This window comes from Malaclemys terrapin, chromosome 8 (assembly GCF_027887155.1).
Source record: "Malaclemys terrapin pileata isolate rMalTer1 chromosome 8, rMalTer1.hap1, whole genome shotgun sequence".
NCBI classification, from domain to species: domain Eukaryota; kingdom Metazoa; phylum Chordata; order Testudines; family Emydidae; genus Malaclemys; species Malaclemys terrapin.
In genome coordinates, this window is record NC_071512.1 from 68665983 (window position 1) to 68679465 (window position 13483).

The window sequence follows — 13483 nt, forward strand, 5'->3', positions numbered from 1 at the left end:
GTTTTAAAGAACAAAATAGTCCCTATATCACAATAAAATTCAGGAAAAGCTCTGGTTTGAGTTAAACAGAAGTCGAGGGTCTATTATACAACACACTTATGGTGATTACAGCAACAGATGGACAAATTCTGCCAGCCTTTTTTACCCCTGCTATTTTTTGAATGTTGGCTGGTGAAAAATATGGCATCCAACAGGGCAATATGGTTTAGCAGTAGGCTAATCCTGAATCACACTGCATATCATTCCACAGCTTGAAGCAAAGACAGGGGAGGGAGACCATCTTCAAAGTGCAATCCTGTTTATGGAAAAGCACAATCTGGGGCTAACATCAGCCAGGCTCACTGCCTAGATTATCATGATGGCTGGCTCATATTCAAGAACTGCCTGAGGAACAGTTTGGAAGTACACATTACTCCGCTTTGCATAGAGGATTACATCCAGCTTTCAGGAAATCTAACACTGAGTGTTGTGGTTGCCAGTAACATAACAGGCCAGATCCTGTAGTCTTTATTCTGTTAAAATTTTCACTGGATGTAATGGAAACTTTCCTGAGAAAAGAATGCAGGGTTGATCCCACCATTTAACACTGTTTCTACTCTAAAGTGAAACTTGTTTACATAGGTCTGTATTTTTACAATACATTTGGAACGTTGTAATTTTGGAGAAGATGTTACCAAACTGATCATGGAAACATAAACTTCCCTCTTGCTTTTTCACTGCAAAGGAAAGATGAAAATTGAATAATAAATAACGTGCAGCTTGACTCTGTAAAAAGGGCATTATGGGAGTCCACTTTTTTAATTGTTTCTTTTTATGATTTCCAGGATGAACTAGCTGAATTTACAAGAAAGACAATGTTTGCATCTAATTTGTAAAGTCAGGCTGAGTTCCGAAAGTCAGGCTGCGTTTTTTCTGCTCATGTACCATCACCAACCATCAAGATTCCGCAGGCCACATTCTGCTCTCCTTTACACCTATTGCAAATCCATTGGGCCTGGGTTTCCACTACTGTGAACCTACAACAGGCATTTACACCAGTGCAAAGTGCAGGTAAAATGCTCCCAAATCACAATCACCTTGAATTTTAATATTAAGAAAAATAAGAATCTTTTCCCTAGAGTTTTTCAGTAGTATGACAGCAAGGTCATCCATGCAATGTTACCAGGTCCATCCATGTCTTTTCCTTTCACCATTCACACACTCCAAAAATACCCTGCATCAGGTACTTGTTAGGAACATGATTAGTAATATAAACAATGCACACTAAAATAAGAATTTATTTATCTAGCTCCTACCTTTTCAAAATATTCCTTTTATAATTCACATTTCTGGGCAGTATTCAGTATTTATGGTTAGAATAAATACAGAAATGGCTTTTGTGCTGGATTCTGTTTTTTTCATAACAAGTTGGCAATTGGATGAACTTGTCAGGATGAGTCAAATTGAGACAATACATTCAGTTTAATTCCCCTAGCCCACAGCAGAACCTCTGCCTAGGTCATACATTACATGAAGCTTTAAACATGTCCTGCTACTACAGCAAACTCCATCTACTCTGTGAGTGTTAACTTACATGCTTCAGCAGTTTTATTGTCTTTCAAATGGAAAGCATCTTCAAATGAACCTCTAGGGAACTTTTTAGAGCAATATGGATCCTTGTCTTTACTAACGTCTCTCACAATTCTTTAATAGCAACGCACAACAGATGGACAGCTACCAATGTTCATAACTGTATTTGGCATTTTATGACCTATACAATAATGCCAAATGTAAATCTCAAATATATTAAAGTGGTATGTTTCTGTCACTGCTTTTAGTGCAACAAAAACAGCAGATCTCAGTTTTGGTATTTGAGTTTATATGGTAGTTCTGAACCCAACTATTTTTTTTACTTCCTTGTTTTCAATTCCTGATTTTGCATGAATGGTGAAGCCAGATTTACCACTAGATTGACCATCTTCAGATATGAAGGAAGAACTTTGCATACTGGCACATTAGGGTGGTCCTAGGGCTAGGAGATAAAAGATTATTCCTGTCTTTGTCACTGATTTCCTGTATGATTGGAGGTAAGTCACTGATAGACAACTTTTCAAAAGTGGCCTCCAATTTGGGGTGCCCCAAGTTTTGGGTGCCCAACTTTAGAGCCCTAGAGTCTGGTTTTCACAGGTGATGAGCACCCACAGCTGCAGTTTACTTCAATTGGACTTGTGGGTGCTCAGCAACAAAATCAGATCCCAGTGTAAATCATGACCCTGCTGAAATGAATGGAAATTTTGCCATTGACTTCAGTGGAGTAAGGAGTTCACCCTCGAGTCTAAAATTGGGTGCCCAGAAATAAAGGCACCCAAAACTAAGAGATCAGTTTTGAAAAATTGTGTCTTAATCTTTCTGTGTCTCAGTTTCCTTATCTGCAAAATAGGAATAATAATACCTATGTCTCAGGGGTATTATTGTTATTTATTACAATGTTGGCACACTGAGTGAAAATTAGTCCCCTCCTGCTAGCTAAAACCATGACAAATCATCTTTGTTAAAACTCTCTCCCCCCTCTCTGAGGGTGTTTTACTCTCCATGGCAGCAAACCTTTTACCTGCATGATCCCATTTTCAGATTTACTGTTTCCCACAGTCTCAGACAGCATGTAGAGAAAAATGGTGTTCTTTGCACAGAAGATTGCAACCCCATCCACTTGGGGCACCGCTGCTCTATGAGTACATTGCCATGCATCCTTCAGTCCTTGCAGATGCTGCATGTGGTTATCTCACAAAAGTATCTTAAGACTCTTGAGATTGATAGGGGTTGATAAAGAAAAATCATGGAGCAGGTCCTCAAGAAAACCATTTTGAAGCACTTGGAGGAGAGAAAGGTGATCAGGAACAGTCAACGTGGATTCACTAATGGCAAGTCATGCCTGACCAACCTGATTGCCTTCTATGATGAGATAACTGGCTCTGTGGATATGGGGAAAGCAGTGGACGTGATATATCTTGACTTTAGCAAAGCTTTTTTGATACCGTTTCCCAGAGTATTCTTGCCAGCAAGTTAAAAAAGTATGGATTGGATGAATGGACTATAAGGTGGATAGAAAGCTGGCTAGATCGTTTGGCTCAATGGGTAGTGATCAACGGCTCGATGTCTAGTTAGCAGCCGGTATCAAGCGGAGTGCCCCAGGGGTCGGTCCTGGGGCTGATTTTGTTCAACATCTTTATTAATGGTCTGGAGGATGGCATGGATTGCACCCTCAGCAAGTTTGCAGATGACACTAAACTGGGAGGAGTGGTAGATATGCTGGAGGGTAGGGATAGAATACAGAGGGACCTAGACAAATTAGAGGATTGGGCCAAAAGAAATCTGATGAGGTTCAACAAGGACAGTGCAGAGTCCTGCACTTAGGACGGAAGAATCCCATGTACCGCTACAGGCTGGGGACCACCTGGCTAAGCGGCAGTTCTGCAGAAAAGGACCTGGGGATTACAGTGGATGAGAAGCTGGATATGAGTCAACAGTGTGCCCTTGTTACCAAGAAGGCTAACGGCTTATTGGGCTGCATTAGTAGGAGCATTGCCAGCAGATCAAGGGAAGTGATTATTCCCCTCTGTTCGGCACTGGTGATGACACATCTGGAGTATTGCGTCCAGTTTTGGGCCCCCCACTACAGAAAGGATGAGGACAAATTGGAGAGAGTTCAGCGGAGGGCAACAAAATTGATCAGAGGGCTGCGGCACATGACTTACGAGGAGAGGCTGAGGGAAATAGGCTTGTTTAGTCTGCAGAAGAGAAGAGTGAGGGGGGATTTGCTAGCAGCCTTCAACTACCTGAAGGGGGGTTCCAAAGAGGATGGAGCTCGTCTGTTCTCAGTGGTGGCAGATGACAGAACAAGGAGCAATGGTCTCAAGTTGCAGGGGGGGAAGTCTAGGTTGGATATTAGGAAACACTATTTCACTAGGAGAGTGGTGAAGCACTGGAATCGGTTACCTAGGGAGGTGGTGGAATCTCCATCCACAGAGATTTTTAAGGCCTCTGGCTGGGATGATTTAGTTGGTGCTGGTCCTGCTTTGAGCAGGGGGTTGGACTAGATGACCTCCTGAGGTCTCTTCCAAACCTAATTTTCTATGATTCTAAAGTGAGAAAGTTAGGAAGAAATAAGGAGAAAAGTCAGTTGCCTAAAGGCAGGGGTGGGTTGGAATTTTCCCCAGCAACATAAAATCTTACAAATGCCTGCAATCATATATTATAATGTGCTATATTAGAGATGGGCCTGATCCATCTCCCACTGAAGTCAGTGAGAGTTGAATTGGACCTGATAGGCATAGGTGATGTCAGGACATTGTTTGCTGTTTCATATCACTCAGGCCTGGTCTACACTAGGCGTTTATGTCGAAGTTAGCGCCGTTACATCGAATTAACCCTGCACCCGTCCACACCGCAAAGGTATTTAGTTCGACATAGAGGTCTCTTTAATTCGACTTCTGTACTCCTCCCCGACGAGGGGAGTAGCGCTAAATTCGACATGGCCATGTCGAATTACGCTAGGTGTGGATGGAAATCGACGCTAATAGCTCCGGGAGCTATCCCACAGTGCACCACTCTGTTGACGCTCTGGACAGCAGTACGAGCTCGGATGCTCTGAACTGCCACACAGGAAAAGCCCCGGGAAAATTTGAATTTGAATTCCTTTTCCTGTCTGGCCAGTTTGAATCTCATTTCCTGTCTGGACATCGTGGCGAGCTCAGCAGCACTGGCAACGATGCAGAGCTCTCCAGCAGTGATGGCCGTGCAATCTCAGAATAGAAAGAGGGCCCCAGCATGGACTGATCGGGAAGTCTTGGATCTCATCGCTGTGTGGGGCGATGAGTCCGTGCTTTCCGAGCTGCGATCCAAAAGACGGAATGCAAAGATCTACGAGAAGATCTCTAAAGACATGGCAGAGAGAGGATACAGCCGGGATGTAACGCAGTGCCGCGTGAAAATCAAGGAGCTGAGACAAGGCTACCAGAAGACCAAAGAGGCAAACGGACGCTCCGGATCCCATCCCCAGACATCCCGTTTCTACGAGGCACTGCATTCCATCCTCGGTGCGGCCGCCACCACTACCCCACCAGTGACCGTGGACTCTGAGGATGGGATAGTGTCCACGGCTGGATCCTCGGACATGTTAGCGGACGGGGAAGATGAGGAAGGAGATGAGGAGGACGAGGCAGTCGACAGCGCTCACAACGCTGATTTCCCCGACAGCCAGGATCTCTTCATCACCCTTACAGAGATCCCCTACCAACCCTCCCCAGCCGTTACCCCGGACACAGAATCTGGGGAAGGATCAGCCAGTAAGTGTTGTAAAAATCTAAACATTTATTTGTAACAGAACAGGAATATTAACAATTTAAAAAATGGGTTTCTCATGATTAGTTTGATTAGCTTAACGGTTCAGTCATGGGCAGTGCAACTATTGAAAAAAAATCTAGCAATGTCCGGTTTTGCATGATTGTCCTGCCCAAGCCGCTCTACTGGTTAGTCACTGCTACAGCAGCTACAGTAAAATGCGGTCTATATGTCCGGGGATGGAGCAGAAATCCTCCTGTGACATCTCGAGGAAGCTCTCCTGGAGGTAATTGGAAATCCGCTGCATTAGGTTCTTGGGGAGAGCGGCCTTATTGGGTCCTCCGTAGTAGGACACGTTGCCACGCCACGAGACTATCAAGTACTCTGGAATCATTGCTCTGCACAGCATGGCGGCATACGGCCCTGGTCTTTGCAGGCTTTCCCGGAGCATTCTCTCTTTCTCGCTGTCAGAGATCCTCATGAGGGTGATGTCGCTCATGATGACCTGCTTTGAATGAGGTAGGGGAATGTTAGTGTTGGGACTGCTTTGCCGTTCCTTTACAGAACTGTAACCGCTGGTTTGCAGCCACGCGGTGGAGGCGGGAGAGGGGCAGCCGAAAGGGATCGTTCCCGGGGACAGCCGCGAGGGTGTGGGACAGGAGCAGACTTCCTGCTTGCCGAATTGCTGGCAGCAGGGACTGACATTGATTTCAATGTGAAATGAGGCCATTGCTAATATTAAAGTTTTAAGCTGCCACAAGTCTACGGCTTACCATGTCTGCCTGCAACAGAAATTCCGTTGTCCTGACACGGTTCTCAAATGTGCTGTGCAAGACCCCAGGCACTGAATGCGAAGGCCGAGAATTCGACCTTGTGCTGAGTGCGCATGTGAGAGGTGCTGTGCATGGTCTTGTTAACAGAGAAAGACTATGTTCTTTGTTCACAACTACATTTATCTTTCTGAGGAATTCACTCCCTTTTTCCCATTCCCACAGCCCCATCTGCGACTGTCTCACAACCTAGCCTGTCATCACACTCCCAGAGGCTAGCGCGGATTAGGCATAAGAAGAAGAGGACACGGGAGGACATGTTCTCGGAGCTTATAGCCTGCTCCAGAGCCCAGGCAGCACAGCAGACCCAGTGGCGGGAGAACTTGACCCGAATGCACCAAGCCAACATGGATCGGGAGGAGAGGTGGCGTCAGGAAGACCAGCAGGCGACTCAAACCCTGCTTGGACTAATGAGGGAGCAAACGGACACGCTCCGGCGCCTTGTGGATGTTCTGCAGGAACGGAGGCAGGAGGACAGAGCCCCGCTGCAGTCCATCTCTAACCGCCCTCCCCCGCCACCAAGTCCCATACTCCCCTCACCCAAAGTGCACAGAAGGAGAGGCGGCAGAGTCCCTGCTAACTCTCACTCCACCCCTGCAGAGAGCTCGAGCAGCAGAAGGCTCTCATTCCCCAAAATTTGACAAGTTCTTTCCTTCCCGCCTGACACAAGCCCCCGTCCAAGTTTCACTTTCCCAGTTCCATGTTTGGTTGATAATAAAAAATACGTTTCTGTTAACTACTGTTTCCATCATGTTCTTTTGCAGGAGGGGGGGATAGGGGGTTGGTAATTCGACAGGACAGTCACCTTTGGCAGGGTATATAGTCGGGGGCAGGCACAGCAGCAGGGCACATACATAGTGCAGTGATGCAGTGACTAGTTACCCTGGTTAGTCTGGGAGGTTGTTTTCATGTTATGTGGTGGGGGGTGGGTTGCTCTGTGACTTTGTGGCAGGGGAGGGCAGTTACAGATCTTAAGCGGCGGTCCTTAGGCAGGATCACAGAGCCACACAGCAGGGGATCTGTAACCGTCCTCCCCCTGCCACAAAGTCACATAGACCCCCCCATACACACAGTCCCTATCAGGAGGGGTGACAGGCTCCGTTGAAACAACCATCCCACCGCAGCGGAGCCTGTCAATCCTTGAGTTTAGAAGCTGCATTCGCGCCACTACAGTACACCCGCTCCGCACCACAGTCTGCGTCCCAGTTTTAAAAAATTCCCGCGAATACAGTATTAAAGAAAACGGTGTGCTTTAACAAAGTAGAACTATTTTTATTTTGAAATGTGTGTTGGAAGTGGGGTGAAGGGGGTATGTAACTGGATAGGATAGTCAACATTAACTGGGCAAAGAAATGGGGGCAGGTTTAGCTTCTCAATACACAAACTTTAAAGTCACAGGTTACCCTGCTCACTCAGGAACTTTGCTTTCAAAGCCTCCCGGATGCACAGCGCTTCCCGCTGGTCTCTTCTAATCGCCCGGCTGTCTGGCTGTGAGTAATCAGCAGCCAGGCTATTTTCCTCAACCTCCCACCCCGCCATAAAGGTCTCCCCCTTGCTCTCACAGAGATTGTGGAGCACACAGCAAGCTGCAATAACAATGGGGATATTGGTTTCGCTGAGATCACAGCGAGTCAGTAAGCTTCTCCATCTCCCCTTGAGACGGCCAAAAGCACACTCCACCACCATTCTGCACTTGCTCAGCCGGTAGTTGAAGAGTTCTTTTTCAGTGTCCAGGGCGCCAGTATAGGGCTTCATGAGCCAGGGCATTAGCGGGTAGGCTGGGTCCCCGAGGATGACTATAGGCATCTCCACATCCCCAAGAGTTATTTTGTGGTCCGGGAAGTAAATACCTTGCTGCAGCCGTCTAAACAGACCAGAGTTCCTGAAAACACGAGCGTCATGAACCTTGCCCGGCCATCCCACGTAGATGTTGGTAAAACGTCCCCTGTGGTCCACCAGTGCTTGCAGCACCATGGAAAAGTAGCCCTTTCTGTTAATGTACTGGCTGGCCTGGTGTTCCGGTGCCAGGATAGGGATGTGAGTTCCATCTATGGCCCCACCGCAGTTTGGGAATCCCATCGCTGCGAAGCCATCTATGATCGCCTCCACGTTTCCCAGGGTCACTACCTTTGGCAGCAGTACATCAACGATTGCCTTGGCTACTTGCATCACAACAACCCCCACGGTAGATTTGCCCACCCCAAACTGGTTCGCGACTGACCGGTAGCTGTCTGGCGTTGCAAGCTTCCACAGGGCTATGGCCACTCGCTTCTGGACAGTCAGGGCTGCTCGCATCCGGGTGTCATTGCGCTTCAGGGCAGGGGACAGCAACTCACAAAGTTCCAGGAAAGTTCCCTTCCGCATGCGAAAGTTTCGCAGCCACTGGGATTCATCCCAGACCTGCAGCACTATGCGGTCCCACCACTCAGTGCTTGTTTCCCGTGCCCAGAATCTCCTTTCCACGGCATCAACATGACCCATTGCCACCGTGATGTTCTCGGCGCTGGGTCCCCTGCTTTCTGAGAGGTCTGTGCTACTCTCAGACTTCAGGCCATCACCGCGTTGACGTAGCCTCCTCGCCTGACTTTTCTGCATCTGCCTCAGGGAAAGGTGTATGATAAGTTGCGAGGCGTTGAGAGCGGCCACAACTGCAGTGATGGTTGCAGCAGGCTCCATGCTCGCAGTGCTGTGGCGTCCGCGCTGTCACTGACTAGAAAAGTGCGCGAACTGATTTCCCGCCGGCGCTTTCAGGGAGGGAGGGCGGGAGTGATGGACGGATGACGACAGTTACCCAAAAGCACCCTGGACACCTTTTTTTTACCCAGAAGGCATTTGCGGCTCCACCCAGAATTCCAATGGGCAGCGGGGACTCCGGGAACTGTGGGATAGCTGACCACAGTGCACCACTTCCAATGTCGACGCTTTCCCCGTTAGTGTGGACTCACAAAGTCGAATTACTGTCCTTAGTGTGGACACACACGTTCGACTTTGCAATATCGATTCCAAAAATTCGATTTAAGTAAAATCGAACTACTCTCGTAGTGTAGACAAGGCCTTAGATTCTTAGCACATAACTGTAAAAACAAAACATCTCTGCTCCTGAATATGAAGCAGCAGCCCATTTTGATGGTGTTCTGGTAAAGATGCAGGTTTTCTAAAATGCTAAATCTTGAAATATTCCCTTCTCCATTCTGCCCTCAGGTGTTCTTCCCAATTTATTGTTGCCATGTCTGCATATTTACAGCAAAAAACAAGATGAGCTTAATTATTGTAAATTATGATTCTTCCTTGTGTTAGTCTCAACCAAACACCTCACCCCATATGACCATGCATCCTCCTTTGGTTTCCCAGATCTTGGAATTGTTAAACTGCTGGAATACTACAAAGCTGATCTTTCATCACTTTCTTTAGAGAGAGTATTCCACAGCTTATTACATCTGATCGTCAATAAGTATTTCCATATACTGTATTCAGCCTATACTATGCTAAATTTCATTCCATTACTATTTGGGTCCCTTTGTATTACTTATGTGTCCTCCACAGAATCTGCAACTCTTCCCAATTTAGAATCATCTGGACATTTAATTAGCATGCTATCTTCCAGGTCATTATTGAAAAGAGGACCCTATATTGATCCCTATAGTACACAACTGTACATGTCTTCCCAGCTTGATACATTGCTATTTATTCTTGTCCTTTTGTTTACAGACATTCAGATAGCTTTCAGGCCACTGTGATCGTGCTCCTCTCCAAGCCAACTTGAATTAATGTTTCATGTAAGTTTTCATGAGCTATAGTTTCAAATGCTTTACTAAAATACAAATATGTTACCCCCAGGCATTCCCTTTATCCACTATTATTGTAACCCTATATTTTAAAAAATGCTATCTAGTTTGTATGCGAAACATATTCTCCATAATCTCGTTAACATTTATTAATAACTAAGGTTAAGATTCTATTATGGGTATTTTTAGTCAAAGTCAGGGACAGGTCATGGATAATAAACAAAAATTAATGGAACCCCACAACCTGTCCCTGACTTTGACTAAAAATACTCTGGGGATGGGGGGGACAAACAAAGCGCTGCTGGGGATTTGCAGCTGCTCCAGCCCCACTGTTGCTCCTGTGGCAGGGGCTGACCCAATCCCGGCCGCTGCTCTGGCGGCCTCAGGGCTGACCACTGGCCAGCTGTGCTGGTGGCTCCAGGGGCCACTGCTCTAGCAACTGCTGGCTGCTGTTCTAGCGGCCCTGGGGCTGCTGCTCCTGCTCTGGCAGCACCAGGGTGGACTGCCAGCAGCTGCTTCAGCCACGCTGCTGCTCCTGTAGCAGGGTCTGACCACTGCTGCTCCAGCCCCAGGAGTGTTGACCCAAACCCAGCTGCTGCTTCAGCACTGGGGCTGTTGCTCCAGCGGCCCCGTGTCTGACAGCTGCTCCAGCCTGCCCCATAAGAAGTCACGGAGGTCCTGGAAAGTCACAGAATCTGTGACCTCTGTGACAGAATCATATCCTTATTAATAACAAATGTAAGGTATACATTCTAAGTGGATATTAAGGAGCATCAAATCTGAGAAACACTGGCCAACAACTTGAATATAGCCAGACCTATCTGAGAGGCACTAACCCTTGATCACATTCATTTTCAGTGGTAGACAGAGGGCAGACTGGAAAATTCTGGTCAATGGTCTCTTAATCTCATTTATTTTCACTGGGATGTAAGCAGGCTGCTTAAGAAAAGTTGGACAGGGGCCACATGCCTACTATTCATGTTCAATTGAAAAGAGGCAAAGTCAATGAGAAACTCTGGCCAGCAGCCACATTTTCCCAATGGACTTTCAAATGGGAGACAGATAAAAATGAATGATGATAGGCACTGAAAGCATACTCTTATTCACTTTCACACTCTATGTAGATGAATTCCCTATCACTGTAATCAAGTGGACTTGAGACATGCTGAGCAGCAGCTCAGTAGCTGTTTCACAGTCTAGGCACAGGCCTTTATTACCTATAAATAATGATGACAGGCCTTCACCTCTAGCGTGCAGCAGCTTCTCACCTAATCAAAAACACACTCAAGAAACTGCCATACTCAGAAAGCAGAAAAGCCTTTAAGCTTCAAAACAATTGACAAGTTTGTCAGTCAACAGGGCCGCTCTTCCATTTCAGAATGATGGGAATTTATTGCTGCAGGGAAGGATTAAAATGATCTGTGTTTGTTTATTAATATAGCAACCAAAAGTGTGTGAGGTGTTTCCTATAGACATATAGGATGACAAGTCCCTGTCTGGAAGAATATATGGTCGATAGGTTGAGCTGCAAACACAATCACTTCAATAGGGCTTCTTACTGTAGTAAGCGCTATGCTAGGTAGTAAGGTCCTCATCCTACAAGAAGGTCTGTGTGTGGGTGGAACACTATTGATTTCAGGGAGCTCTGGCTAAGTGCTGGGGCTCTTCTGTGCAGAGCTCATTGTGGAAGTAGTGTGTAGACAGATGACAACAAAGACAGGAAAGGGAAGTGGGGAGAGGTGCTTTTTGGGAAAGGAATCATCATGTTGCTCTGTGTTTGTACAACAGCTAAGACAGTAGGGTCCTGGTCCAGGATTGAGGCACAGGTACTACTGCAATACAAATAATTAATAATGCACCATGCATCTTTTAAAAAAAATTGGAATATAACTAAGGTGTTAATTTAAAATTTGATAAGAGGGAAACATCCAAGAAAATTTCCAAAATCACTCTTATAAAAATGTGGTTTAACATAAAAGCCAACGAAAAAATAAAGGAACTTGGAGGTTGCCATCTTGGTAGGAAGTAGCACAGGTAGAACTAAAGAAATTTCACTGCAAACTCCAGTGAATAAGAGAAGCGGGAGACTATTTGAAGGCTATTTCCAGTGACATTTCAATGTGTAATTCTTTCTTAAATGTAACATTCTTCTCATAGAAATGTTCTTTCTTTTCTTTTGCAACTGCTGTCCAGGTTTTTTAAAGCAAGACTGTAATGTAGGGGTATTAATGGTTTTGTTACAGGAATTTGAAGCTAAAAATATCATAGGTGAATAGGTTAATTAAGTGTTGTTAATAAGAACTATGTGAAATATTCACACTGAACCTTAAAACCCATTCAGACTGAGCTTCCGGTCTCAGGTATGTGAACCTCAATCTGTGCTTGTGAAAGAGTGGAGGATGTGAACTGAGAAGATTAGTAAAGTGGCCTGCCTTCCTCCTCAGATTATTTGAGCCCTCCCACCATAAAGACATCTTTGGTGAGAGAAGGGATTCCTGGGGCATGGGAGAAGGAGAGGATGGTGGGTGTTCCCTTGAAGGATAGAGTTAGCCAGACTCAATCTCCAAACATAGGGTTACCATACGTCCGGATTTTCCCGGACATGTCCGGCTTTTGGGGGCTCAAATCCCCGTCCGGGGGGAAATCCCCAAAAGCCGGGCATGTCCGGGAAAATCGGGAGGGCTCGGCCGGGGCCTCTTTGTCTGGGGTCGGCGGTGCGGGGCCGGGGCCGGTGCGGGGCTGGGGTTGCGGGGCCGGGGGCATGGTGCCGGGCCGGGAGCCGGGCCGGGCGCGCGGTTCCGGGCCGGGGGCCAGGCCGGGCCAGGGTCGCAGTGCCGGGCCGGGGTCCGGGCCGGGAGCCGGGAGCCGGTCTGGGCCCGCGGGGCCGGGAGCCGGTCCGGGGTCGGGGAGCCGGTCCGGGCCCGCGGGGCCGGGAGCCGGGCCGGGGTCGGGGAGCCGGTCTGGGCCGGGGAGCCGGTCCGGGCCCGCGGGGCCAGGAGCCGGTCCGGGGTCGGGGAGCCAGTCCGGGGTCGCGGGGCCGGGAGCCGGTCCGGGGTCGCCGGGCCGGTCCGGGGGCTGGGGTCGCGGGGCCGGGAGCCGGTCCGGGGTCGCCGGGCCGGGCCGGGGGCCGGGGTCGCGGGGCCAGGAGCCGGGGGGTGGTCGGCCGGGGCCGGCACCCCAGGGCCCGAGCCGACCCAGGCTGGAGCCGCCGGGGGCCAGCCTGGGCCGCGCCTCCTCCCCCCACACTCCCCCTTACCTGCTACAGGCTTCCCGCAACTCAAATGTTCGCGGGAAGCAGGGGAGGGGGCGGAGACTTTGGTGGGGGCGGAGTTGGGGAGGGGGCGTGGGCGGGGCTGGGGGCGGGGCCCCGGGGAGTGTCCTCCATTTGGAGGCACAAAATATGGTAACCCTATCCAAACAAGTCTTCAGGAATTGGTTCACTTGAGAACCAAATTACAGACTTCAGTTTTTGAGTCCCTCACTTAAAAATGTGTTGCTTAACAAGAAAAATAAAATATTTTTAAACAGTTAGGACATAATGAAGATATT